The sequence below is a fragment of the Aquarana catesbeiana genome, linkage group LG04, assembly GCF_042186555.1.
Source record: "Aquarana catesbeiana isolate 2022-GZ linkage group LG04, ASM4218655v1, whole genome shotgun sequence".
Classification (NCBI taxonomy): Eukaryota; Metazoa; Chordata; class Amphibia; order Anura; family Ranidae; genus Aquarana; species Aquarana catesbeiana.
In genome coordinates this window covers 423,243,073-423,270,728 of record NC_133327.1, presented here as the reverse complement: position 1 = coordinate 423,270,728, position 27,656 = coordinate 423,243,073, and the positions used below count along the sequence as shown (strand labels likewise).

General features: G+C 42.8%; 1 protein-coding gene across 5 annotated transcripts in view; it reads left to right on the top strand.

Moving 5' to 3' along the window:
* NHSL1 (NHS like 1) overlaps positions 1-27,656 on the top strand; it is a 291,056-nt gene that overhangs the window by 113,482 nt on the left and 149,918 nt on the right. The window lies entirely within an intron of this gene.

Sequence of the window (27,656 nt, the reverse complement as noted above, 5' to 3'; positions counted from 1 at the left end):
GACCTTAATAACAGGCAAAGATCCGATTCGGTTTACAAGGCTGTATACAGGCGGTCCCCGGTTCCAAACATCCCACTTACAAACGACTCCTACTTGCAAACGGAAGGGGACAACAGGAAGTGGGAGAAAATCTACCCATAGAAAGGGAAGAGTTATCATGGGAAAAAGATGTCCACAACAACCCAAAATGTTTAAATTCCAATTGTCATAGGGACAGAAAGTGAGGTGAAATATTCTGAACAGGGACAGAGACAGAAACACAAATGTTACAGGGATGTTAACCCTTCCCTATGCTATCCAAAAAACTCAAAAATTATTGTTTTGGCTGGAGTTACACTTTAAAAATGTACCTGTTTCGACTTACAAATTCAACTTAGGAACAAACCTACAGACCCTACCTTGTTTGTAACCTGGGAACTGCCTATACCCCAAAGCATTTATTTACTCATGCATTTCACACTAAATGCATGACCCAATGTTGAACAGTCTTTTCTAATTGTTGTCTGTATCTGCTGCTACACTTTGTCAGCGATCGCACTTTTTGCCTCTGTTACCAAAATGTATTCTTAAAACGTATTCATAGAAGGCTTTAAAACCTTCTGCATCTCTGTTATATCTAGATGTCTTGTCCACTACCATCACGTGACCTGTATCGATTAAAGCTGCATACACAGGATCGGATTTTCCAAGGGGAATTGTGTGATGACAGGCTGTTGGCGAAAAGTCCGACCATTTTCCGCGGACAAATGTCTGTTGTCAGATTTTCTGAGTGTGTGTACACAAATCCATTGGACAAAAGTCCAAAGTACAAACACGCATGCTCAGAAGCAAGGATGAGCCAGAAGCGGTCGGTCTTGTAAACTAGCATTCGTAATGAAGAATTAACATTTGTGACGTGGCAAATTATGAAATCTCAAAATGCAGCGCACATTCTCTTCTTCTTTAATGGGATAATAATGAAGCTGCTTTGCTGGTGATGTTGATTATTGCAAACTACCGTATTTATCGGCGTATAACACGCACCGGCGTATAACACGCACCCCAATTTAGGAGGGAATTTTAAGGAAAAAAAAACTTTTAGGAGGGAAGTTGAAGGGAAAAAACTTACATTTAAATGCCCATCATTGCAGCCTTGTCAGTGCAGCCATGTCAGTGCAGCCTTGTCAGTGCAGCCTTGCCAGTGCAGCCTTGTCAGTGCAGCCATGTCAGTGCAGCCTTGTCAGTGCAGCCTTGTCAGTGCAGCCTTGCCCCAGTGCAGCCTTGCCCCAGTCCAACCTTGCCCCAGTCCAGCCTTGCCCCAGTGCAGCCTTGCAGCTCGCTGAGCTTCAAAATCGCCGACCGCGATTTGAAAATGGCGCCGCCGGCGCCGAAATACACAGAGCCGGTCCTCGGCTCTTCTCGGCGGCTCTCGTTCACTTTCGGCTCCACTCGGGATGGGCGTGACGGTGAGCGGAGCTATCCGAACCTAGCCAAGTACACTCGGCTAGGTTCGGGCGGCGCTCGAGTGAAGCCGAAAGTGGCCGAGAAGAGCCGAGGACCGGCACTGTGTATTTCGGCGCCGGCGGCGCCATTTTCAAATCGCGGTCGGCGATTTTTTAGATCTGACAGCGGGGGATCGCAGGGGATCGGCGTATAACACGCACCCACGATTTTCCCCTGATTTTAAGGGGAAAAAAGTGCGTGTTATACGCCGATAAATACGGTAATTTTCAAATACTTTTTTTTTCTAGTGATAGCAAGAATAATATTATTATGCTTTTTTTTTTTTTTTTGGACAAGTTACCACAACACCATTATCCGGTAGGTTTTAAGATCAAAGATACAAATATGTTGGTGTCCCTTGTTAATTTTACGTTTTATGTATTTTTTTTAAATGTAACTGCCTACTCCCAAACTGTCATTTGAAGTAAAACACATAGCCAAGTAAATTTTCTCCACAATTTTTTTTATTGTGCATTAAAAAAAGAAAACAAATAAAATTAGACATGCTATCTGCCAATAGAACTTAACCAAAAAAGTGCATTCTATGCATCCAAAAATATAGAAAATATAACAAATCAAATCATTATTATTCAACCAAAAAAGAAAATAAAAGCCTCATGTATGTGTCCTGCTTCTTAATATAGGGGGTCAGCAGTGCCAAGAGTTGGTGAAAGCAGGGGTCCGTCATCCGGAGATGATTCTGAAAATCATCTGGATTATTCTCCTGGAGCTCCCGCAGCAAAGACATATGACATAATTGGTCACGATTAATAAAGCAACCAATTTTTGGTCCTCCTCCTCCTCCTGTCCCTGGACTGTACTTGAGTCATTGCAATAACTCCAAGGCCAATAATAAATAACATGTTATCTCCTCTGATTCCACAACTAGTCTGGTTGACGAACAGCTGTTCAGAAACGAACTGAAGCGCACAAAATGAAAAGCGCGAACTGAAAAGCGCAAAATGAAAAGCGTGAATCAACACTCACCAAACTCCTACTAACACGAAATTAGCAGAAGGAGCTCAAAGGGTGGTGCTAAAGAGCTGAAAAACCACATAGTATGTCACTACGTTCGTCTTTGTTGGCTGACAATTCCTTGCCGTTTGTATGCATGACAAAATCCAGGCACACACCTTCGGACAAAGTCCGAGGTTTATCTGCAGAAAATCCGATCGTGTGCACAAGGTTTAAATAAATTGTACAATGCAACTTCATAGCCAGATCTGTGATGCTGTACTATATAGTTGTGAAGCTGGAAAAACATATCTCTGTTCGCTTAGTATGTTTTAAATGCAGATTTTGCAGGGCAGTCTGGCATAAGTCAAATTACTTTTTCAGTTCTTTTTCAGTTTGGATATATTTAGTCATCAAATCTCTACTTTAATGGAAATATCCTTTTTTTCCACTGCTCAAGCCATTATCCACCTACCTATTTCCAAAGCATATAAAAGTCTGAAGCCAGCTGGAAAGTACTTCTGATAGAACAAAAGGAAGATCAATTTTCCGTACAGATAGGCTTGTGTGTGGGATTTAAGTAAAGCTTTGACAGATGTTACAAAGATGGTAGTACTGCATTGACATCTCCTAATTAGTACATGAACATACTAACAAACCTGTGGGTGACCATAACACTGTAGTCCCATCCTTGTTTTCTAGGTGTGCACTTTGTTCATATTGTCAGTTTACTTGAGGCAGACCACTGATCCAGAACATCCGGAGGATTGAGCACATCTACCATCACTCTACACAAAGAACTAGTTGCGGGTTTAAAGACCCTTTAGGAGCTAGGACAATGCCGTAACAAGGGGTTCCTTGTATGTTAACCCCTTGATCTCCTGCTTTCTGCACCAGATATGTAGCACTTCCAGCTTACCTTCCTGAATGATCAGCCAAAGAGGTCCTGTGCTATAGATACATGATCAGCACCAGTATTTTCGAAATGATGAAAAGCAGGGAAAAGCTGCATTTAGAATTTAAAAAAACATAAAGATGAGACAAACCATTTAACACTGGCAGGGATGCTTACAATGATCAGCTTTTATTTGTTCACGTAAAATCTTTATCCCAAAAGGAAAAAAAACCTGTTACGGATTATAAAGTGTGAGCTGGAGTTAGGCTTCGATTTGTTAGTGTATTTCGATCTGCTAGTACACTTAACACTGCCCTCCCTCTAGACTGACAGTGCATGAGTGTATTTCAATCTGCTAGTAGATTTAACAATTCCCTCCCCCCAGACTGACAATGCTGCTGTCTGCTGCACCCCCTGTGCTCATTCATCCAGAGTGGGGCCACTCGAATACAGTAGGTGAAAAAAGCCTAAAAAAAAAGAAAAAATGCAGCCGCCACATCTAACGATTAGTAAATTGCAATATATTACATTTTTGGGTTTGGGTTTAATACTGCTTTAAAGGAGTTGTAAAGGCAGAAGGTTTTTTATCTTTATGTGTAGCAGCCTTCCCATCACCCCCTAATTACTTACCTGAGCCCCCTGGGACACCCCTGATTGGCTGAGACACAGCAGCGGCTCCATTGGCTCCTGTGGCTATCGATAAAAGCTTGTCAGCCAATCAGGGGAGAGAGGGGCCGGGGCTGGGTCGGAGCTCTGTGTCTGAATGGATACACTGAGCTCTGACTCAGCTCTGGTGCCCCCATAGGAAGCTGCTGGCTGAGGGGCACTCGATAGGAGGGAGGGGCCAGGAGCAGGAAAGAGGGACCCGAGAAGAGGAGGATCCGGGCTGCTCTGTGCAAAATCAACTGCACAGAGGAGGTAAGCATAACATGTTTGTTATTTTTCATTCCATCCTATATACATACTGTAACCTCAAGTGTCTACTGAGGACAGTTGGCATGTGTGGCTTCAGGTTATGAGAAGCTGCTTGGGGTGTTTGGCTTGCAGTTTACTGGCATAGAAATAGTGTAATTGAGACCTAACCTCTTGTATTCGGGATGGCGGCATGTCTGGAGAAGTGCTTTTATTTACATTGTCAATTTCAGTAAAAACAATTATCATAGAAATAAAACTGAACACACATTTATAACCTGTTTCTTTGCAACATTGTCAACTCCAATAGTTCCCTGACTGTCTTTTATAATTGTATGTAACAAAGGCAAATTGCATGGTGAAAAATAAAGATTGTAAGATTTTCAGAAGGAATTTGAATCCACCATTGTTTTGTGCAGCTAGGTGTTGAAATGTGAAAGCAGATGGTGTCTAGTGTTGGCTGAGGAATAGAGAAACAAATCTTTGCCACTTTCCTAGGTGTGAAGTCTGTAGTTGATTGACGAGTAGGGGAGCATAGGGTCAACGGCAATTTTAACAAATTGTCTACGCCTCCAAATGCCTTGAGAAGCTTGTGTTTCATACCAAACATCTTCTAAAAACAAAGTTTCATATTTTCTATACTACACGTCTGTACAATATGTGAAGGGATTTCCTGACACATATTCACCTAAGGAGGTTTACATTGTCCCCATGGAAACTCATGGTTTATTTGTATGTCATACCTCATTCTAATTTTTTTTTATCCAATTGTGTAAATGCCGATGTGTTTATAAATTCAGTTTGTTAGCACAGGCTTTTGGGGGCACACTATTCCATCTCACATATGAGGAGTTCTGTCTAACCTGGCTATAATACAAGTATATAGAAGACAAGTATATCTACAAGAATGTAGATTGCAGATAATTGGGTGGACTTTCTCATACTAATACTGGTATTACTTGTTTCCCAAAATTAATGTGAACTTATAATCCCTTATGGCTTTTTAATAAAGTTGGTTTAAATAGTAGGTACTATAAACCTCCAGATGGTATCTTGAGTTATGGGTTTTGGGTCCTTGGGAAGCAGGAGAATATCTGGATAAGTGGCTTGCAAGAGATACTGGCATATCGCTGGATGCTATATATACTTACTGGGAACTATTTGTACACCAACCTCTATTTATGCTCCAATGGAAATTATTACCCTGATGATTATACCATCCTGAAAGCATGTAGCTGCTCAGACCATGGTCCCAGCCTTTTAGAACCACAGTTGGCCGTTTGCACTTTTCTCCTATCCTTTTTCCATGATATCTGATGCACAGTGGATATTATTGCTGCCTGATCTTTTCCTTTAGCTTTCCCATAGCCCATTCAGACATGAGAAACCCACCTGATTTAAATTGTGGATACTAGGCACTTGTATCAGACAAAGAAATCTCTAACCCTGAGGAAGCAGCTACGACTGCAAAACACGTAGGAAGATAACATTTCAATTACCTCTGATTTTTGCCTTAATTTTCTTACATATGGTTGATCAACGTAAAGTTGTTTCTATCAATTGTAAAAAAAAAAATTTAGATTTTTGTAATAAAATTATGGATTTTTTTTAATATTATGTAGGTCACTTATTCAAATTTATATACTGAGAGACCATCCTTGAACACCCATTCTTTTCTATGTCCTTTTTGCTATATATGATCTCCCAGTATTGATTTGCTTGAGCCAGTATATGTTATATGCAGTGCCTCCACCACTAACTATTCAAATTTTTGAACTCTTGGCATACTCATTTTTCAGCATAGTTACATAGTAGGTGAGGTTGAAAAAAGACACAAGTCCATCAAGTCCAACCTATGGGTGATTATGTGTCAGTATTACATTATATATCCCTGTATGTTGCGGTCATTCAGGTGCTTATCTAATAGTTTCTTGAAGCTATCAATGCTCCCCGCTGAGACCAATGCCTGTGGAAGGGAAGCAATTTAACCTTTTTCGACCACTGCGATAAAATTAAAAACAAAACCTTGCTCCTAACACTATTTGACAATTACCCTACCCCTTATACTTTCCCCTCACCCAAACCCTAAAACCCAATGTCTAGATTAATCCATATCCCCCCCCCCCCAACATTTAACCCTCATATTAACCCAAAACTTAACCTGACCTTCACACCTAACCCTTAACATTACCCTAATGTTTTCACTTAACCTAACTTTGTAGATTATTACTTACCTTTGAGCTTAAAACCCAAAGCGAAATTGAAACCCAGAAACAAAAATATATTGCAGCTTTCTAGGCCTTCGATGCGGTGTGCATTTTTTTTCTTTTTCACCTGGTAATCCTGTCAACAGGGTGACAATGCTCCCTCATTGTACGGTATATATAGAGGGACAGCCTTGTCACCCATTTCCATAGCATTAAACATAAGGGAGAGGTGTTTTTAGCTCACCAAGGTGAACTGGGCAGGACTGATATAATTGCTTGGCATTTTCAGTGCAGCACAGGCAAAGTCCAGAGGAAGTTAGGAGCTCACTGGATGTCTGGCAGGTATTCTTTAATTGCTGAATTTTTGAAGAAACAGAACATGACAAAATGTGTATGTACCTTTTTTAAAAATAAAAATCCCTGACATACACTTTAAAGAGGAACTGCAGTCTGCTCACATAATTTGTGATAATTTATGACTCATCCCCTTCCTGGCAAACTCTCACAAGAGTGAGAGAGAGCTGTGCATGATGTCATAAGCCTAGGCTTTTTACCAGACAAGAAACAGGAAGTGGGCTGTATAAGGTATTTACTGGCAAAAAAAAAAATGTTTTACTATCGAAAGTTAAAACAAGAAGGGCAGAAGATTTAATGCAGGGGTCTTCAAACTATGGCCCTCCAGTTGTTCAGAAACTACAATTCCCATCATGCCTAGTCATGTCTGTGAATGTCAGAGTTTTACAATGCCTCATGGGGCGCGTAGTTCCACAACAGCTGGAGGGGCGTAGTTTAAGGATCCCTGATTTAATAGATGGAAAGGTGAAAACATGACTGAAGGTCCACTTTAACTTAGCCTTTCTCAAACGTTTTACTCCAGAGGAACCCTTGAAATAATTTTCAGGTCTCAGGGAAAACCTGCTAAAGATTAGGCCATCTGGAGACATTGGGAATATGCACATTAGTGGTTGGTGGAATAATATCTCCCTTACAGTCAGCTAAAAAGGTCATTGGTAGAATATTACTGAGAGAAACACTCTTTCTGGCCCGTAAATCCATAGCACTTGGATGGATCCAGCCTACTCCTACTTCAATGCACTACTGGATACAATCATTCAACCAAATTTTACCCTATGAGAAACTACTATTCAAGCATAGAGGCTGTCCTAAAAAATAGAACAAAATTTGGGATATCTGGAGCTCTTCTACTCTGACTGTATAGAACATTAAGCTATGTTGCTGCGATTTTAATGCCTGGACTTGGTAATTGCCACTGCTTCAATTATAGCCACTGTACGACTATGTATGCTCCCATTGATCTCAAATGTTGATATATCTCACCTATTTAATGATTGTTTGGTCTCTACGGTTGTGAGACAAGCTGTTTTCACTATTTTGCTCTTTTGTTGCAATATTCTTTATACTGTAACTGATAATGAAAACCACTCTACACTGTAAACTGTATTTATACCTTTTGCAATAAAAATAGTTTAAAAAAAAAAAAGACAATTGGTGGCATCCTAGTGGCTCTGAAGCTATGCAGGCTCCATCAGATGGGAGGTCAATTAGGCACAGCTCAAAGAACCCCAAGCAATTTCTCGAGGAGCCCTGGTTAAGAATGGCTGCTTTAACCTAAAATGTATCCCCTTTAACCTAACCATAAGCTGAACCCTGACCCCTGTACCCCTCTAACTTTTGGCCCTTACCCTCATCTTCCCAAAACCTGAAATTAACACTATTGCCAACCCATGGTGGATCAACACTGGTGCTGAAACCACCTTTCCCTGCACCAAAAACAGGCAGCCATGCATTCTTGGCAACATAATCCAAGTAAACGGCAATATGTGGCTTTACAATGAATTAAACAAAGGCAATGCTATATTACTATTACGCGTTTGTATACATTTCTAAGGTTTGAATGCTTGAATAAATCTGCAGGAACTCTGCTTATAATTTGTTGAAGGGATAAAAACAGCCAGGTAAATAATACTTCAAATAAACGTAATGACTGCATGAATTGTTCATGAGGACTTTGGGTTTTTCTGGCTGAGACAACATCTATAATTCAAAACCTGTGTAATTTGAATAGCAGCTAATGCTTATTTGAATATGTGCCACAAAAGCTCCTTTCTTTCTACTCTTTGGTCAGCTGGCCCTTCCTTTCTAATTGAGGATGATTTTCAGAGAATGTTAAGAGCCAGTTTTTTGATATTTCTGGGCTTTAGCTTCAGCGGGTGAGTGAGTCTCAGTCTACTCTCGCTATTCAAGGGTAACTCTTGACGTAATAACAGTCAAGGTTTGCCGAAGGCTGTGATCTGGAGTGTCAGCACTGCCCAGTTCACATTCGCACAATGGATTTTATTGTTATTGATTTATAACAAATATGGCTTATGGACTAAGTTATTTTCTGAAATGGTTTATTCTATTAATCATGTATTCATTGTGGATAGTTTAGTTTGCTGGTAGATCATTGATATACAGAGGCAGTATTTTCTATTTCCCCTTAAACTGATGTGGTAAATGGGTGCTTATCGCTTAATAGTTCATTTCTGTTTTACTATGACACTCAATTGAATATTGCCATATGTATTTGTGCTTTGATAGAGGTAAATGCAGAAGTTACAACACTTAATAGCTGACTTTCTCTTTTATTTTATGGTTCTCTCTTAAAGGTCAACTCCAAGATCCTGCACATTTAATATTTCCATATCCATCTCCCCATACTTAAATAAACTACTGATCGATATTTTAAAATACTCCCTTACTTTTTGTGTAAATGGCAGTTTTCATCTCAATGACATCATCAACTTAGAATAAATACACTGATCACAGGTGTTGGGGGGGGACAAGCTATTGTTGCATGTCACTTGTACTTGGACAAAGAGCATTATATTTCCCATCATTCAAAGGGAAATGCGGGACGCGGTAGGGGGTGTGTGCTGGTGGAGCTTATTGCTGCCAGCCAATGCATGTGGTGCTTGTGGTGGGTTGCAAACAGGTGCTGTGCCAATTGTACCCACTGACAAAAGGAGGCATGACTTTATCAACCCCCCCCCCCTCTACAGACTATGGGGCTAATTCTCCAATGGGGGGAAATGTCAGTGCCTGGTCACAAAAACAGGTAAAAATAATACAGAGGAATAGGGGATCTGCTTAAGCTATTTAAACTACTGAAAAACAGTAAAAACAAAAAATGGCTAATGCCGCGTACACACAAGCGGATTTTCCGTCGGAAAAAACTTGGATGGTTTTTCCGACTGAATTCCGCTCAAGCTTGCCTTGCATACACGGTCACACAAACATTCTCTGAACTTTCGACTGTGAAGAACGCAGGGACGTACAACACTACGACGAGCCGAGAAAATTAAGTTCAATGCTTCCGAGCATGTGTCGAATTGTTTCCGAGCATGCGTAGGAATTTTGCGCGTCAGAATTTGTACAGACAATCGCATTTTCAGGTAGGAACTTTTTCCGACAGAAAAATTGAGAACCTGCTCTCAATCTTTTGCTGGCGGTAATTCCGCCAGCAAAAGCCCGATGGAGCATACACACGATCGCATTTTCCGACCAAAACCTCTCATCGGTCTTTTGCTGGCCGAATTTCCGTTCGTGTGTACGCGGCATTACATTTCACATTGAGAAGACAAAGTACCTTGTGGATAGTTAAATGATCCCTCTGTCTGGAGTTGAGCTTTAAATACCGTGTATGGGAAATCTGTTGTTATATCCTCAAAGACACCGTATAACTCCAGATCAAACCTGTCTTTGGATGGGACTAAAATGAAAAATAATCGATCACTGCATTTTAGCAAACTGATGAACAAATTTTTTTCCTTGCCCCAGAAGCATCCTACATATTTTGTAAACATTCATAAACTTGCTATTTGCACAAGCAATAGCTCTGTGCTGCATCATATGGTTTGCAGTTGTTGCTCAAACGAATATTCGAGAAGGTGCGCTATACAGTATCTTGATTTAGGGCAGGGATAGGCAACCTGGGGCCCTCCAGCTGTTGCAGAACTACAAGTCCCATCATGCCTCTGGGAGTAATTGTAACTGCCAGCCTTGCAATGCCTCATGGGAAATGTAGTTCCACAACAGCTGGAGGGCCCCAGGTTGCCTACCCCGGATTTACCTGTCATAATAGAAATGTGAAGGCTACCATTGCTGGTTCTCTTGCATAATCTTCTGTGACCCAAAAGTATTGGAACACAGCCAGATAGCAAGTATTTACTGAAGGAGGCCAGTAATCCATACAAATGGAAATAAAATGCATCCTTAACCCACAATGTTTTTTTAGGCTATCACATTTAAATTGTGATTGTGCACTTTACAATTAAAAATTTAGACATGAGATCCTTCTATATTTCTCAATTTTATAACTTTTGAATAGCTGTTTCTTCTTTATAACAATTGATAACTGTTTTGGGCATTTGTCATCCAACCACATCCACTTTTTTTATTGCATTAAAAGTTGTATTGCAAAAAAAGCTGTACGAGACCTAGAGAATTACAAAATGTGGAGTGCTCTGCCACCTAGTGGTCAAAAGTGAGATATACCGATGAATGGATTGTTCCCTGGATTATTGAAACAACAGTACATATTTAAATAGTAGAATGTATTGATATATTACTTTGTAGCCGCCATGTTAATATAATAACCACCTGAGTTGCAATGTATTTTTTCAATTATATTTGATTGTAGTCTTGCTTCATAGTTATTAAACTCAGTGATGACATATATAATTTGATACAGATAGTATTACAATTTATGTTACTTAGAGCTGCATACTATTCTTATTTTACAACAGAGTGTTTTGCAGCTGGTGTTCCATAGAACAGATGTTTTCTTTATTCATGATTTGTGGATGGACTTTGCCTTTAAAGTTATACATTATTAGAAATGTTGACAGCCTTGTAATATAACTGTGGACTAGCTTCATATTACAAAGTGTAACATACCAGTAGTCGTACAGTTCAACTTTGTGACATGGGATATAGGGACCATTAGCACTAAAGGTCTTATTCATTAAAGAGGTTCTTCAGTCATATTTTGAAAAATTCTAAGTCTGCCGCTACAAAACTGTAGGTGCTGACTGTTGATAAACAGACACTTACCTGTCCCAGGATCCAACACTGTCCTCACCCCGCAAGTTTCTTGGCTTCAGCCACCGGCATACTAACTGTGGGCAACTGGCTATGACTGCTTGAAGCTTCAAAGTGGGCTGCCCACTGGGCATGTGCGAGCCGCGTCATCTGATTGGTTTTGCAGTTTCCTGAGACCTGTGACATGTCCCGGAAGGCTGCAGGGGAAGGAGGGGAGCTGAACTTTCACTCAGATCACTGATGGTTTGATAATCTGATCATGAAAATAGTGTGATAACACAAAAATCAAATCATGAGTAGGCTACTCTTTAAAGCGGAGCTCCACCGAAAAGGGGAAGCTCTGCTTGTCTGCCTCTCGCCCACTGCCACATTTGACACCCCCCCCGCAGCCTGCCCATTCACAATTTGCGCATTTGCACAGCAGAAGTCTTCACTGCCGGTTTCCCTTAGTCATGATGGCGGTGCCAGCACGTGATTTCCGATTGGACGCCGCTGGATTCCTGGACAGGTAAATGCCCTAATATTAAAATTCGGCAGCTAAAGTATTTGAAGCTGCTGCCTTTTAATTTTTTTGGTCGGGAGCCTGGAGCTCCTCTTTAATTTATTCATTTTTAGTTGGTTTGTAAAGACAGAACTGAAGCATATAATATTGGATATTGTTCGATCAAATGACTAATAAAAATGATTTTAATAGCAGTTAGAATTCTGGTCATAATTTAAGTAGAAGCAAACAGAGGCTAAGCTAAGATTGCAGGTCCCCTGACTGTAAAGGATAGGAGGGTTTAGTTCCGCTTTATATCATCTTTTTTTTAACAAAGGTGGAGTTTATCCTTGTAGTATGTTTTACTTTTTTTTTTTTGAACAAATTTTTAATTTTCATTTTAAAATAAAATAAAATATTTGACCAGTTGCTGTGGGCAACATTGCTACTTTTTCTCATTTCTAAAGCATAACAAAGTGACTTGAAAAAGATTTCTAAAAAGAGTCCCCTACAAAAAGACTTTTAATACGTATCTCTCCATCAGGCTTCAAGCTAGGGTTGCCACCTTTTCTTCACGCCAAACACGAACACGTTAGTGGCACACAGCACTGCACTTGCTTAACTCAACCCTTTCAACTTAATGGCTGCAGTACAGTGGCATGGGATTTAGTACTTCTAAAAAATGATTCACCGTGGATCACTCTTCAAAGTGCCCTGCGACTCCGTTTACACTTGTGGTTGGGAGACAGTAAAAATTAGAGGTTGAGCTGTGTTTTTACTGCTACCCAACAGTTCCTCTTAAAGCGGAGTTCCAACCAAAAGTGCAACTTCCGCTTTAAGGCCTCCTCCCTGGCTCCTGCTTGTGAAACAGAGCTTTTTGGGGGGGGGGGGAGCAGGTACCTGAATTTGACAGGTACCTGCTCCCACTGGGACATATGGCAGGTCCTAGAAGACTTTGGGGCCAGTCACAGAGCGCAGTGCCGCTCATTCATGTGCAGTGGGCACCCGGCTGTGAAGCCACAAGCTGTCACAGCCGGGTGTCCATAGTAGAGATGCCAGCGCCGCAGAGGGAGGACATGGAGAGATCACATCTGCGGTGAGTGGCTGTTTATTAAAAGTCAGCAGCTACACTTTTTGTAGCTGCTGACTTTTAATAAACAAACAAATGACTGGAAACCTGCTTTAAAGTATAACTAAATGCAAAACATTTTTTTTAGTTTTGGTTAGAGTGTAGAGGGGTTAGCACCCCTGTCATGTTTTTATTGTGGTCTGTGCCCCCATTAAGGAGATTCACATTCTCTATTTGTCCTGTTTACTATTATCATTGAATGTGAAAGTAAAAGAAAATCCCAAATTTTGGGTTGTCCCCACAAAAGTAATAGAGGGGAAATCTTCCAATGGGGACACTAGCACTGCTGAGCTGGGGGTCCCCAAGAAATTCCCTTCATTTGCAGGGATTTCCCCTCACTTCCTGTCGGCTATGGGGCAGGAAGTGAATGAAAATCCCCGTAATGGGACAGAGATGGTGAAAAAAAAAATCTGACCGGGGTTAGAACCCTGCCTTGCTCTATCCAAAATTGAAAAAAAAAGTTTTGCCCATAGTTCTACTTTAAGCTGCAAAGGCAGCAGAGAGGGATGTACACATGCCACAGGCAAAATGCTTTGCAGCACGGTGTGGCGGGGGAGGCCCGTCCATTAAGGCCCCATTCACACCTGAGCGGTTTGTAGCTTGAAGCCTGAAACTACAAAACGCTGGATGGGAAAAAATCTATTATTCTCTATGGAGATAGTTCACATCTCCACTCCAAAACGCCTGAAGCTTCAAAACGCCTGAAGCTCAAACAAGTTCTGGAACTTTTTTTTGGCAGATTTGGGCGTTTTTTCTGCTTTTTACATTGGTGACCTTTTGACCTGTAAAAAATCGTGGCAAAAATTGCAAAATCCCGCAACTTTCTGCCTGAAAATGATATGGTTAGGTGTGAATGGGGCCTAAGGGTGCATGGGTGCTTCCCCCTCTATCCACGCCACCCTCTATATGGTTAATGGATAGATTCATGCATTGGGATTTTTTTTTTTGAAGCACCTGATTAGAGCCTTAGGCTCTAATGGGCTTCAAAATAGGGTGGGCTCAGAGCGCAGAGCATTGCGCTCAGAGCCCACCTAGGTGCGTTAGTAAAGCAAGTGAATATTCACTTTTCTAACACTGAATCACCTCTCTGCCAATCAGGAAGCCGTTTCCCGATTGGCTGAAAGGTCAGGCAATCCTATTGGGCACCGAGGAGGAGGGGGATGCACAGCGCCAGACACACTGCCCGCCCGCTTCCTAGATGGGGTAAGTGTGGGGCTTTGATGTCCCCGCTGTCCTCCCGGGGGGGGGGGGTTGCCGCCACCGACCGACCCCCCCCAAAAGAAAAAAACACCAGCTGTCACTGCAGTGCTGCATATCTGTGTGCAATGCATTCAGTTGTGGGGCACTGCTGTGGGGTTTAAACAGTTGGTGAGGAGGTGATATAACACCTCCTCACTGCCTGTCAGATGCCATCTGAAGAGCGATCCAAACATGGATTGCTCTTCAGAAGGCAAAACGCTGTTCAGCCATTCCAGTATATTCTGTGAAATCAGCAAGGAGCTGGGGACAGAAACAGGACTGTATAACCACTCAGCTCAAGTACTTACCCCTTTTTGATGATCCAGACTAGACTGTGGCTCTGGCTGGTGGCCGGCGGAGGAACATGACTAGTTAATGGCAGGCACAAGTTCTTATCTTGATTCAGCAGTTCCGACAATGTAATCAGAGTCCCGCCGTCCACTTCTACACCGATCCACCGGTGTTCCATCAGATTGGGCGACCCGTCAGATTTTGTAACGGAAGTGACGTTCCATCACGGCCATCTTGGTACACCCCGCACTTGGCCACACTAAGCTTACAGTCTGAAGTCGCCAAGTGGACAACTTTTTACACCCACCGAAGTCTTGCATTTCACACTTATTTTTACCAGTAAACTGAGCTTATATCATGAAATACAGTATTTAGAACTCCGTGACACTGTTTTGATGTTGAATTTTAAAAGCAGTGGCAAGCCTGCTGATCTCACAGGTTTGCTAATCTGACAGAAGACCTCTGCTTTTAAAACTCAACATCAAAACAGTGGGACTGATTTCAAAATACTGTATTTCACGATATAAGCTGAGTTTACTGGTAAAAATAAGTGTGAAATGCATGACTCTGGTGGGTGTAACAAGATGTCCGCTTGGCGACTTCAGACTGTAGGCTTACTGCAGATGAGTGCGGGTGTACCAAGATGGCCATGACACTTCTGTTACAAGATTTGATGGGTTGCCTAATCTGACGGAACACCTGGCAATGTAATTGCCGGGAAACGCAGCACAAGGATTACTCCACCGGGACTATTTGATGATTTTTTGGGCTCAGGCGGAGTAATCCTTGTGCTGCGGTTCCCGGAAATTACATTCCCCAGTGGATCGGTATAGAGGTGGACATCAGGACTCGGTGGGTGTAAAAAGATGTCCGCTTGGCGACTTCAGACTGTAGGCTTACTGCGGACGAGTGCGGGGTGTACCAAGATGGCCGTGACAGAACGTCACTTCCATTACAAGATTTGACGGGTCGCCTAATCTGACGGAACACCTGGCAATGTAATTGTCGGGAACCGCAGCACAAGGATTACTCCGCCGGGACTATTTGATGATTTTTTGGGCTCAGGCGGAGTAATCCTTGTGCTGCGGTTCCCGGAAAATTACATTCTCCGGTGGACCAGTATAGAAGTGGATATCAGGACTCTGATTAAATTGTCAGAACTGCTGAGTAAAGATAAGAACTTGTGCCTGATAACATTAACTAGTCATGTTCCTCCCCCGGCCACCAACTGAGCAGATGAAGCGCAGAGCCACAGTGCGGTCTGGATCATGTGTTCGGGTTCCAGGCGGAAGGAGACCTGGACACAGGATTTAAAATGACTCACAACCCGTACTGCCTGGGTGAATCCTGGACTTGTGGCAACCCTACAAGCGCTACGGCCACTGGCAGAATCTTCACAGAACTGTGACGGATGCCCGCTGTGGTTCCTCCCGCTGGCTGCTTTGCCACTACTGTGTCCTGTAAGGACATAATGGGCGGTAGATGGAACACCATAGTACATGGCGAGGAATGCAGACATCCGAGTGTTAAATGCTAAAGCTTCTGCTAGAGGCTGTATCTTTTAAATACAGCAAAGGATTGGCTCGCCACCTACTGGTGAGATAAGTATAAAGACATTTATTTTTCAGACAGCTGTTCTTTTCTTTTCAAGAAAAGAACACTTTAAAATACACAGCTGCTTGTAAAGATCAGTATTACAAAGTACCCCCTGAGTATGTGAGCCACAAGTACTTCTTGATGTACACTTATTACTTATTATTCCTAAATGTTTTTTTTTTTAAATGAAAATACAATAGGTACTATAAAAATAAAATACTTTCTTCAAAATTCAAAACAGTAGTTTGCGTTTGATGTGATTGGTGAATTGAAGTGAATATATACACAGTTTATGGTTTGGAGATAATCAACTCCTGTAGTAAATCAGCCCTGCTAGTGTTTGAAAATATATAACTTTACCAGTTACTGTTATCATTGAGATAAAGCAGTGACTTAAGTACCTATTTGTACCACCTGAACCACCTACCTATTGGTATACATGTTCTGAGTTGGCAAGTCCAATCTTGAAAATGTATGGAGTGGTCTGCAGCAGAAAAATTGAGGCCCTATCTTACATAGGCAAAGTTCACCCCAAAATTGAACAGAAAATGTCAGTTTTGGACGATCTTACTTTTTACATTAGGTGAACATTGTCTTATGCGTCATTGAGACTGTTATATATTTTCTGTATTTCCGTGCACTATCCAAATGTTATTGTGAAGCAGTGATAGTAAGCATGGGTGAGGCCCGTACTGCAAGGTCCAGCTGAGTCATTCAAGCTGAAATTACAGGGAGTGGATGGATTAAATTAAAAGATACACATTGTTGAACCAGCACAGACTTTTGTTTTTTACAAGACCATTGGCTCAGGGCTGGAAACTGAATTATATGGTGTTCTTGGCTTGTTCTGACATTGTGCAGATGTCCTAGCCACAGTTATATATAAATGAATAAAATAATTATACATGTGTACACCATGGTTGGCAAACTATTCTTGCTGACCCAATGTGATCATATAATCCCTTTACAAATTATGTATTCTACCCTGTATGGATAATGATAAATCTAATTGTATATTTAAACCCTGACTCGGACCAAAACTTTTGAAAAAGAAGTATGGAAATAAAAATAAATAAATAAATAAATAAACATTCATACTCACCTAGATGGCTGCAGCATTGATGCAATGCTGCAGCTGTCCCCCGCCAGCTCTACACTGAGAACTGAGCGATCAGAGACTACTTATCGCTCAGATTTTGGGTCCGCCCTAAGCACAGTGTGGTGACAGTCAGTTACCTGTTCTCTGCCCCACCAACACTCACTGGAGCATCGGACTGTGGAGGGGGCGGGAACGTCTGGCTCAGGCTCTCAGCAACATGCTCAGAGATTGAGCCAGATGCCGCTCTGGGCAGATCCCGATATTCTTGTCGGGATCCCTGCAGAGCCTGGGCCGGCTCTGTGACCTCTGCCATCAGTGGGCTTTGTCCATACTTCTCCTTTCATCTCATATTGGATAAAGCAGGGGAAGGTACGCTCATATGTACCTTTTTTGGGGTCTTTTCTGCACACTGGGAAATCAAGACAGGAAGTGATGTGAAATTTCTCAATAATGACAGATTCATTTTTTTTTTAAATATACTGAGAAAGGGTTCGAACTTCTGACAATGCTTTTCTTTATTGCTGTGTGTGTATTCTTATCCCATTTACCACAGAACCTCTGAATACTTACATGGGCATCACAGGGACATGAAGTAAGGCAAATATCCCCAGTGAGGTCACAGGCAGAATAAAACAGTACACATTGTTTTTATTTTTTTCATTTTAATTGATGGCTTTTTGTTGATACAATGACATTAGGCTGAGCAGGGCAACCCACATAGCCCACTCATAGGTTTAAGCTTTTCTTTGGTAATTATATACAGTTCCTGGGTCTATTTGAACATACTTTCCTTCTAATGTTTTTGTTGTCTACTTTGAGTTTCTTCTTCCAGCTGGATATTATGCAAGGGAATATAATTACAAGAAACCCAACCCAACTCAGCTTTCTGTTCCCAATTATGGGCTTTCCTAGACCACTGATCTTCTTTCCATAACGAGCAGAGTAAGCCTTGCAGTCACAGGTAGAGGTTTCTAAAGGGAACAATCCCCTATAGCAGGGATATGCAATTAGTGGACCTCCAGCTGTTGCAGAACTACAAGTCCCATGAGGCATAGCAAGACTGACAGCCACAAGCATGACAGCCAGAGGCAGAGGCATGATGGGACTTGTAGTTCTGGAACAGCTGGAGGTCCGCTAATTGCATATCCCTGCCCTATAGGATAGTTTACATTTTGGGTGTGTTTGGTGGGATAAGTCACCTGCTGTCTTCTTGATTTGTTTTCGCTCACCTTAGTGTTCAAGCCCATCTTGTGATATTTCTACTCCACTTGTATATTTTCTATTATATAATTTAGATGAAAGTGAATGTGTTAGGATACAATATGGGACGTGTTTGGTTTCACTTGTCTTAGTAAATTCCTGAACTAAGCTGGAAACCAGTGATGTCTGAAAAGTCTAATCTTCTGTCCTGAATACTTTTTTCTGGTATTGACTTGCTGAGTAGGATGATAATGATAGCCCCAGAACCTGGATTCCAAAAACAAGTAATTATTGGCAGGTCCTGTATTTCTGTGTTCAATGGAACCCTTTAAAAGTCTGACTGGAACTTCTCATAAAGATCCAGAAGATGAACGAGTGAAAAAAAACTCATATCAAAGTACAGTGCTCCCATCATCCACGTGTCCAAGAGAAAGGGAAACAAGCCATTTGTTGGTTTAAAATACACCTATTGATGCCTACTTGTCTCGTTATATATCTACTGGGACACTCCAGAAACCCAAATACTTTGGTGCTTTATCAAGCAAATACTAGCTCCAATTCCTGATCTTTGATAGGCAGCCACGCTAAATGTTGGGATGCAGGGGGCTGTTGGATGTTCCAAAGTTGACTTCAGGAACAGAATTATTGTCACAGAACATCCCATTTATCAGGACTTCTGGGGCATTCTGACAGATTTCTAAAGCCTCATTCACGCTGGCACTCCTGCGTTTACCTTTTCTAGGGTAAGGCTAGGTTCACACTTGAGCGGCTCTGCGAGCCACGCTTTGCACGGGAATGCCACCCATTCTTATGAATGGGCTGTTGTGCCTTCTGAAAATGCAGGTTCCCACGTGGAAACTGCAAATGCAGTGTAGTTCCCAACATGGGAAGCCACACTTTGGTTTCCAGTTCATGGGGGGTGCCATTAACCCTAAACTCCTTCACCATCTCCTTAGCGGCAGCACGTTTTTCTGTGTGGGTGATTGCGGCTGCAGGAACAGGTGTGGCCCAACAACGGCAATCACCCACACAGGTGTGAACCTAACCCTTATGCCCCGTACACACGATAGGATTTTCCGACAGAAAATGTTCTTTAGGAGCGTGTTGTCGGAAATTCCAACCGTGTGTAGGCTCCATCGGACATTTTCCATCGCACAAAATTTGAGAGCTGCTTCTCAAATCTTCCGACAACAAAATCCGTTGTCGTAAATTCCGATCATGTGTACACAATTCCGACGCACAAAGTTCCACGCATGCTCGGAATCAAGCAGAAGAGCCGCACTGGCTATTGACCTTCATTTTTCTCGGCTCGTCGTACGTGTTGTACGTCATGGCATTCTTGACGTTTGAAATTTCCGACAAGATTTGTGTGATCGTATGTATGCAAGACAAGTTTGAGCCAACATCCGTCGGAAAAAAAAAACATGGATTTTGTTGTCGGAAAATCCTATCGTGTGTACAGGGCATAAGGCCCCTTTCACACTAGCGGACCGATCAGGTTCCGTCTGTCAGTTTTTCAGGTGGATTTGATCAGACCCTTCTGTCCCCTCTATGGAGCAGTGGGAGTCAACGAACGTGTGTCAGTTGATACCCGCAGACATCCTATTCGCTAAAAACAGACGGATGGACATCTGTTCCCCATCTGTCTGGGTGATCCGATCAGATGTAAACGGACAGGCGGTACATTTACATCCAACCGCCCATAGAGGAAAGCGGGCTGTGTCTGTATGCATTCTGCATACGTGGAGCCGAGACGAACCAGCCATCGGCCTGCTCAGCGGGGATCAGCGGACAGATTTTCCACTGAGCAGGTGGACTCCCAACAGAGCCTGCCCCATGTGGAAGGGCCTTATGCAGGAGAAGTTATCTGGCAAGTATAAATAACTTGTATGCCTCCTAGGTCGCCCCTGCGTTTAGATGTTCCTGCTTTAAAGCAGGTTTAGCCGAGTTCAGGCACATTTAGTCGCATTGGCCTGTGTTTACATGCATTTACATCCATTCAACTCCGCAAAACCAACACTAAACAAACCGTGCATGCAAATTTTTCTTGATATGGTAAACGTATCTAACTGTTGAGCTTGTAAAGGCTTTTGAACGTCTAGTGTACAAATGCACACTTCACTATTCACCAAAAAAAAAAAAAAAAAATGAAGTTTTTTTTTGCTTCTACTCATCGCTTTGTTTTTTTCAGTTATCTCCCAACACTTGTAACTATAGGCGAGGATTGAGACTGACAAATATTGACATAGACTTTAGCAAATATTACTTAAATCTTGCAGTATCTGTACAACTGCAGTCCCTAATCACAACACTACACAGTTGTGTATTATGCAGAGACTCGCTTGGTATGTCCGGGAATACTTTATACTTTATACTTCCATCTGTGTGTCCTGACACTTCGGCTTCCTGGACACTGTATGCTCACTGGAAATGTATTGTTTACTTGTGAAGTTTGCTGTGTATTTCATCATAGGGCGATTTCCATTGCAAAGCCAGTCTATTAAATGATTCATTGAAGATGACTGTTGGTGGAGTCATTGTAGAGCATTTCCATAGAGCAAAGGTCAGTACTCTGTACCTAGACCTAGATTATTCATGTAGTGCAGTACAAACCTTTATTACTTCCTTGGGCGTCTTTTAAAATATGAGCGAGAACGTTGAAGAGATTCTCCATCAGGACACACTGAGCACTATAGTTCCCGGAGGCCTGTACCTGGTGTAGTTGACAGCCTTATAAAAGCTGCTCATGAAATAATTCATAAGCCACACTATCATATTTTAATGAAAATAAGATTAAAATGCAGCAAATCCTTAGGGGGTCTGGTTAGCAGGACAGAAGTCCTGTTTTATAAATGTCTTCCTCGCTGTGGCTGCCCTTTGCTTAAATTCAGACACTTTAGTTGTTCAGTATATTCTTTCTTCAGGACTACAGAGCAGGTGACTGCATCTAGAGTACTTAAATCGTTAGTAAAATTTCAACCAGTACTCTGTAATGTGTTCATTTCTCACTCTAGTTATCGGTTACAGTATCCAGGAAATGTATTAGCTATGACTGAGATACAGTGAGCATGTTAAGTGTTGATGGCAGATATTGCCAGAATGCTGGTCACTTTATAATCTTTCTAAAAAATACTGTTTACAACTTTTAGATATTATATTTGACAACTTAAAAAATATCTACATTTGTTTGGCTAGCTTTTAATTTCTGAAAACAAGGCCATGGACATTAAAGAAAATCTATCATATTTTTTGTCCCCTATAAGACGAAGTAGGTTAAGTACTGTGTGCTTTGTAACCCTAGTAATAAGGTCTGAGCTGGCCCCCCTCCCTTCCTGCTGGTTCATAGATGCAGCTTGTGTTGGTTGAGAACACTTTCCTAAGACAAGCAATGGCAAGAGGATTGCAGAGGGAGGTGGGGGGGAGGCGTATCAGCCTTTGCATTCCTCTTGCCGTTGCTTGTCTCAGGAACGTTTTTTGAAACAAGACAAGCTGCAACTATGAATCTGTCATCTCCGCCATAGCTGTTGTCAGATCAGCTACAGCAGGAGGGGAAGAGGGGGCAGGTCTGACCTCAGATGAAGGGTTAGAAAGCACTTAAAGTGGTAGTAAATGGCACCAGAAAAAAAAAAATTGGACCCCAGGCAGTTTAAAGTGGGAGTAAACTCACTTGGTTGATTTTTACCTATAGGTAAGCCTATAATAAGGCTTACCTATAAGTACAGTAAATATTTCCTAAACGTGCACTGTTTAGGGGATATTTACTTGTGAAGCCACTGATGACGTCACCGGCACATGCACTCTGAAGGGACGGCATACCTGTTCCATTCCTTTAGAGTCATGTGCTGGGAACAGCGGCTCATGCACGAGAGTGATGTCATCGCAGTTTGTCCAATCAAAGGACCAGAGCCCGCCAACCCAGAAAGAAAATGAAAGCCCCGTCAGCACGCCACTGGAGGGCTTTGTTTTAAGAAGTTTCACATGCTGTGCTATTATGCGAAGCACGCTAGCACATTGTAACTTTGCTGTGCAGGTTTAAGAAAAAAAGTGGGAGACGCTTAAAGGGGCATATTTTACTAGGGGCAGATATATCCATCTCCCTTTTCTACTTGGAACTCAGGTCTGCCCCCCAAAACTTGTGACAGGAACTTACCAACATGCATCTGTGAGGCCAGGGTTACATCACCATTGCCTCACTCAGGAAATGGAAAAACTGTAATTGTAAGTAAAAGCTAAAAGTGTTTGATTAAATAATGAATGTACAGTAACATGAATGCAAAGCTGATACGTTATCAGCTTTACTGATCTTGTAATAAAGTCAGAATATGCAATGCTTTTCTAGTGAAATGGGTATTGCGATGTAATCTGTCAAGGCCCTGATAGACGTAGGAGGATATTCACATGAAATGTGTGGGAAGTCTGCCCTTCACTTCCTCTCCAAAAAACATAACGGTAAGTAAGTTTACACAAGCATTTTCCACTTTTCAGTATGCTTTTCAGAGAGCATTTGACAGGTAAGTGTGGAGCAGTGGTGTAATAGTGGGGGTGCGTGAGGAGCGAATGCAGATTGCTCTTCAGAGACTAACGCTAGTGTGAACTAGCCCTTACAGACTCGCTTGTGGTATAGCCATTAACCACTTATCACCCGCGCTATAGCTGAAAGACGATTACAGCGCGGGCTTCCAGTGCCGGGAGGGTGTCCATAGACATCCTCCTATGATCACTTTGCTCGTGCACCCCCTTTGGACTCGGCTGATCACAGATCAGGGTAAAGGGCCAAACACAGCGGCCCTTTACCACGTAATCAGCTGTCAGCCAATAGCAGCTTATCATGGAAGTAAAGGGAAGCCCGTTATAGGCTTTTTTTCTCCTCGCGCTGACATCGTGAAGAGAAAAGAAGAAAGCTGGTAAACGGCTTATGTTACAGGGACATTGGTCCCAGCATCTGCCCACCAATGCTGCTAATTAGTGTCCACCAGTGCCACCTACCAGTGCCCATCAGTACTGCTAATCAGTGTCCAGCAATGCCACCTTTCAGTGCCCATCAGTACTGCTAATCAGTGACCACCAGTGCCACCTGTCAGTGCTCATCAGTGCTGCCAATCAGTGCTTCATCATCAGTGCCACTTACCAGTGCCTATCAGTGCTGCCCATCAGTGCCACATATCAGTGCCCATCAGTGCCACTTGTCAGTGCCCATCAGTGCAGCCTTATTAGTGCCTCCTCATCAGAGCCCACCAGTGCCACCACATCAGTGCCGTCTCATCAGTGCCCATCAGTGCAGCCTCATCAGAACACACTAGTGAAGGAGAAAAATTACCTGTTTGCAAAATGTTATAACAAACTATAAAAAATGTTTTGTTTTATTTTTTCAAAATTTTCGGTCTTTTTTTTCTTTAGCAAAAAATAAAAAACCCAGCGGTGATTAAATACTATCAAAAGAAAGCTCTATTTGTGTGAAAAAAATAATAACAATTTTGTTCCGGTACAGTGTTGCATGACCGCACAACTGTCATTCAAAATGTGACAGCACGGAAAGCTGAAAATTGGCCTAGGCAGTGCCCAGTTAGCAAGTGGTTAAGGCATATTTGATGGGTAAAAGGACTGTGGCATGTGTGTGCAAAGTATGAGTGGAGTAGGCTGAAGTTTTATTTGAAGCGGAACTTCATCCAGAAGGAGAAGTCCTGCTTGTTTGCCTCCTCCCCCCTCCTCTTTAACAATTGCCACATTTTTTTTTGGGGGGGGGAGCAGGTACCCGGTTTTGACAGGTACCCTACTTCCACCAAGATCGCCTATGCAAAGTTCACCCCCCTTTTTGCCTGCAGCCTTCTGGGACATATCACAGCTTCTAGAAGACAGTGGGACCATTCACAAGCACAGCATTGCTCGTGCATGCGCAGCGGGAAGTCAGTTGTGAAGCTGCAAGATGCCAGCGTCTAGACCCGAAACCCGTTGAAGAATCAGCTGGGGTGAGGACAGCTCTGGATTCCTGGACAGGTAAGTGTCCTTATATTAAAAGCCAGCAGCTACAGTATGTGTAGCTGCTGACTTTCAATTTTTTGGGGGAGGCTGGAGCTCCTGTATTAACTATGCCCCTTTAAGCGTCTTCCACTGTTTGATCCCACCCACAATTCGATGTGTACTGCTTTATTTGCCCATACATTTATATTTTGGGGGGGGGGGGGGGGCTGGGTTACAGATGTGTTAGGTATGCCAGTGGCATGGAGCCAAAATGTTTCATGCTCACTTCCTGTTTAAACCACCTAAAAGCCTTCACCACTGTGCTGCTGTACTGCCCATCCAACACAACGGGGGGGGGGGGGGGGGGTAATCTTTGCCACACCATGATGTAAAGTACCGTACCCACAGCATGTATATACACTTATATGGCTGTCTTTGCAGCTTAGGCTCAGCTGCCTGTTTTTATCACCCCCCCCACCGATTGCAAATGTAAACTAAGCCTGAGTGAGAGGGATCTCCAAATTGGAGGGAAATCTCCATTTAGAGAGTTGTCATTGGAACATGTCTCCCAATTGGAAGATATACCCTTACATCTTGTTCTAGTGACAACTGTAAAATTTTAGATTTCTCTTCACATTTGTCCCATTGTCAATGGTCACCAGCACAGATAGGGCGAGTCTTCCCAGCCCCAGAACACAGACAGCAATAGGAATCTAACAGGGGTTTTAACACTAAGCTAACAGGGCTTTCCTACTTGATCCAAGCCTATGAAAACATTTTGGATAGAGATATACTTCGATAAAGCAAACTATTATACAGGTTTATACAGCATATGGAGTGATTCTCACATCAAAAGTGAAGCCTTTTATTACAGGTTACCTGCCTTTATTATACCAATTATTACTGCAGCATGGAAATGAACCTTATTGTATTGTTGTGCAGTGGCGGCCCATGCATTAGGGGTGCACGGGCGACACCCCCCCTCCCACCCATGCGTCCGGCCCCCTGATCTACATACACGAGATGCATGGATTCCAATGGAGGGAGTGTTTTTTTGAAGCATGTGATTAGGGCCAGAGGCTCCAATAGGCTTCAAAAAAAGGTGGGCTCTGGGTGCAAAGCGTCCAGTATGCATGAGGCCTAAATAGTAGAACTGAGAAAGATACAGTGTTCTTTTATTATTTATTTTAGGCATTTATACAGTGCAGACAATTTTACGCAGTGCTTTGCATATTGTACATTCACTATCAATAATCGATACTATATAATAATACTATAATTATTATTATACAGGATTTATATAGCGCCAACAGTTTGCGCAGCGTTTTACAACAAAAGAGAGACAATACAGCATTTTACAATAAAAGAGAGACAATACAGCAACAATACAATTCAATACAAGAGGATTAGGAGGGCCCTTCTCCTGTTAGCTTACAATCTACAATAGAGAGGGGCTGGTGGAACGAAAGGTAATAACTGTGAGGGATGAACTGATGGGAGAAATAAAAAAATCCGTTATCAGAGATACGTTTTCAAGGATCGCCTAAAAGTGGACAGAGTAGGAGATTGGGATAGGGAGTTTCATTGGATGGGAGAGGCTCTGGAGAAGTCCCGGAGACGAGCATAGGGGGAGGATACAAGGGAGCTAGAGAGCAGGAGGTCTTGTAATAAGATTACAGTTTATTGCAATGAGAACTATAAAGCTTTAATGCTGCTTAGCCCCTGTTCACACTTAGACCCCTTTCACACTGGGGCGCTTTGCAGGCGCTACAGCGCTAAAAATAGCGCCTGCAAAGCGCCCTGAAAGAGCCGCTGCTGTGTCTCCAATGTGAAATCCCAGAGGGCTTTCACACTGGAGTGGTGCGCTGGCAGGACGGTAAAAAAAGTCCTGCTAGCAGCATCTTTGGAGCGCTCCTGCCCATTGAAATCAGTAGGGCAGCGCGGCTATACCGCCGGCATAGTGCTGCTGGAACAGCGCTTTGCAGTGGTTTTAACCCTTTCTCGGCCTCTAGTGGGGGAGTAAAAGCCGAATAGCTCCACGAAATTGGCGGTAAAGCGCAGCTAAAAGTAGCAGCGTTTTACCGCCAACGCACCCACCACCCCACAGTGAAAGGGGCCTTAGCATGAGCATAGCTCGAAGAGTTAGAGGCTTTTTTGCGCGTTTATATGCACATTTTTCACATGACTTGTAGTACAGGAGCAGAAACGCATGTTTTGGCCACGAATGGGGATTATACACTAGCCATGGTCACGATGCTTTGACAAAAATGATTCCCCATGTTGCATTTTGTTAAAGTCATATCTGCACTACTCTCCAAATGTGATCCACTGTGGCTCGCTCTTCAGAAACTAACGCAGATGTAAACGAGCCCTAAGCGGGAATGATAAAGATAAGATATTAACCTCTCCCCCATAACATTGCATACATTTACACTTGCTGTAAACTCTGATTTGGCTCTGCACATGCAGCAAAATACTTATTTTATTTTCTCTTCAGAAATGCTGCTGGCAAAGCTACCAGTGGTGGCCCATCCATAGAGGGCGCACGGGCACCATCCCCCCCCCATCCATGTGTCCAGCCCCCTGATCTACATACCAGGGCTATGGATTACAATGCGGGGAGTGTTTTTTTTAAGCACCTGATTAGAACCAGAGGCTCTAATAGGCTTCAAAAAATGGTGGATTCAGAGCGGAGAGCACCGTGCCCCGGATCCCACCCAGTTGTGTGATGATAGCGAATTCATTTTCGCTATTTTCACACTAAAGTTCTTCTCTGCTAATCAGGAGGCAGGTCATGAGACCTGTTTCCCGTCTGGCCAAAGTTTCAGGCGATCCTATTGGATGCCTGGCGCTTAGGAAGAACAGAGAGGAGAAACACAGCTGAGGAAGTCTCGGGAGGATCGGACATCAGAGCCAATGCCTGCACCCCGGGAGAGGGGGAGAGGACACCACAGCCTGCCAGCAATAGATTGGGTAGGTGCCTGACCACCAGCTGCCTGGGGAGGGGGGGTTGTCAGTGTCGCGCCGTGAGCTGCCCGGAGGGGGGGTGCTTGTTTGCCACCCCCCCAAAAGAAAGACCCACCAGCCGCCACTGGCAGCTACGTGCATAG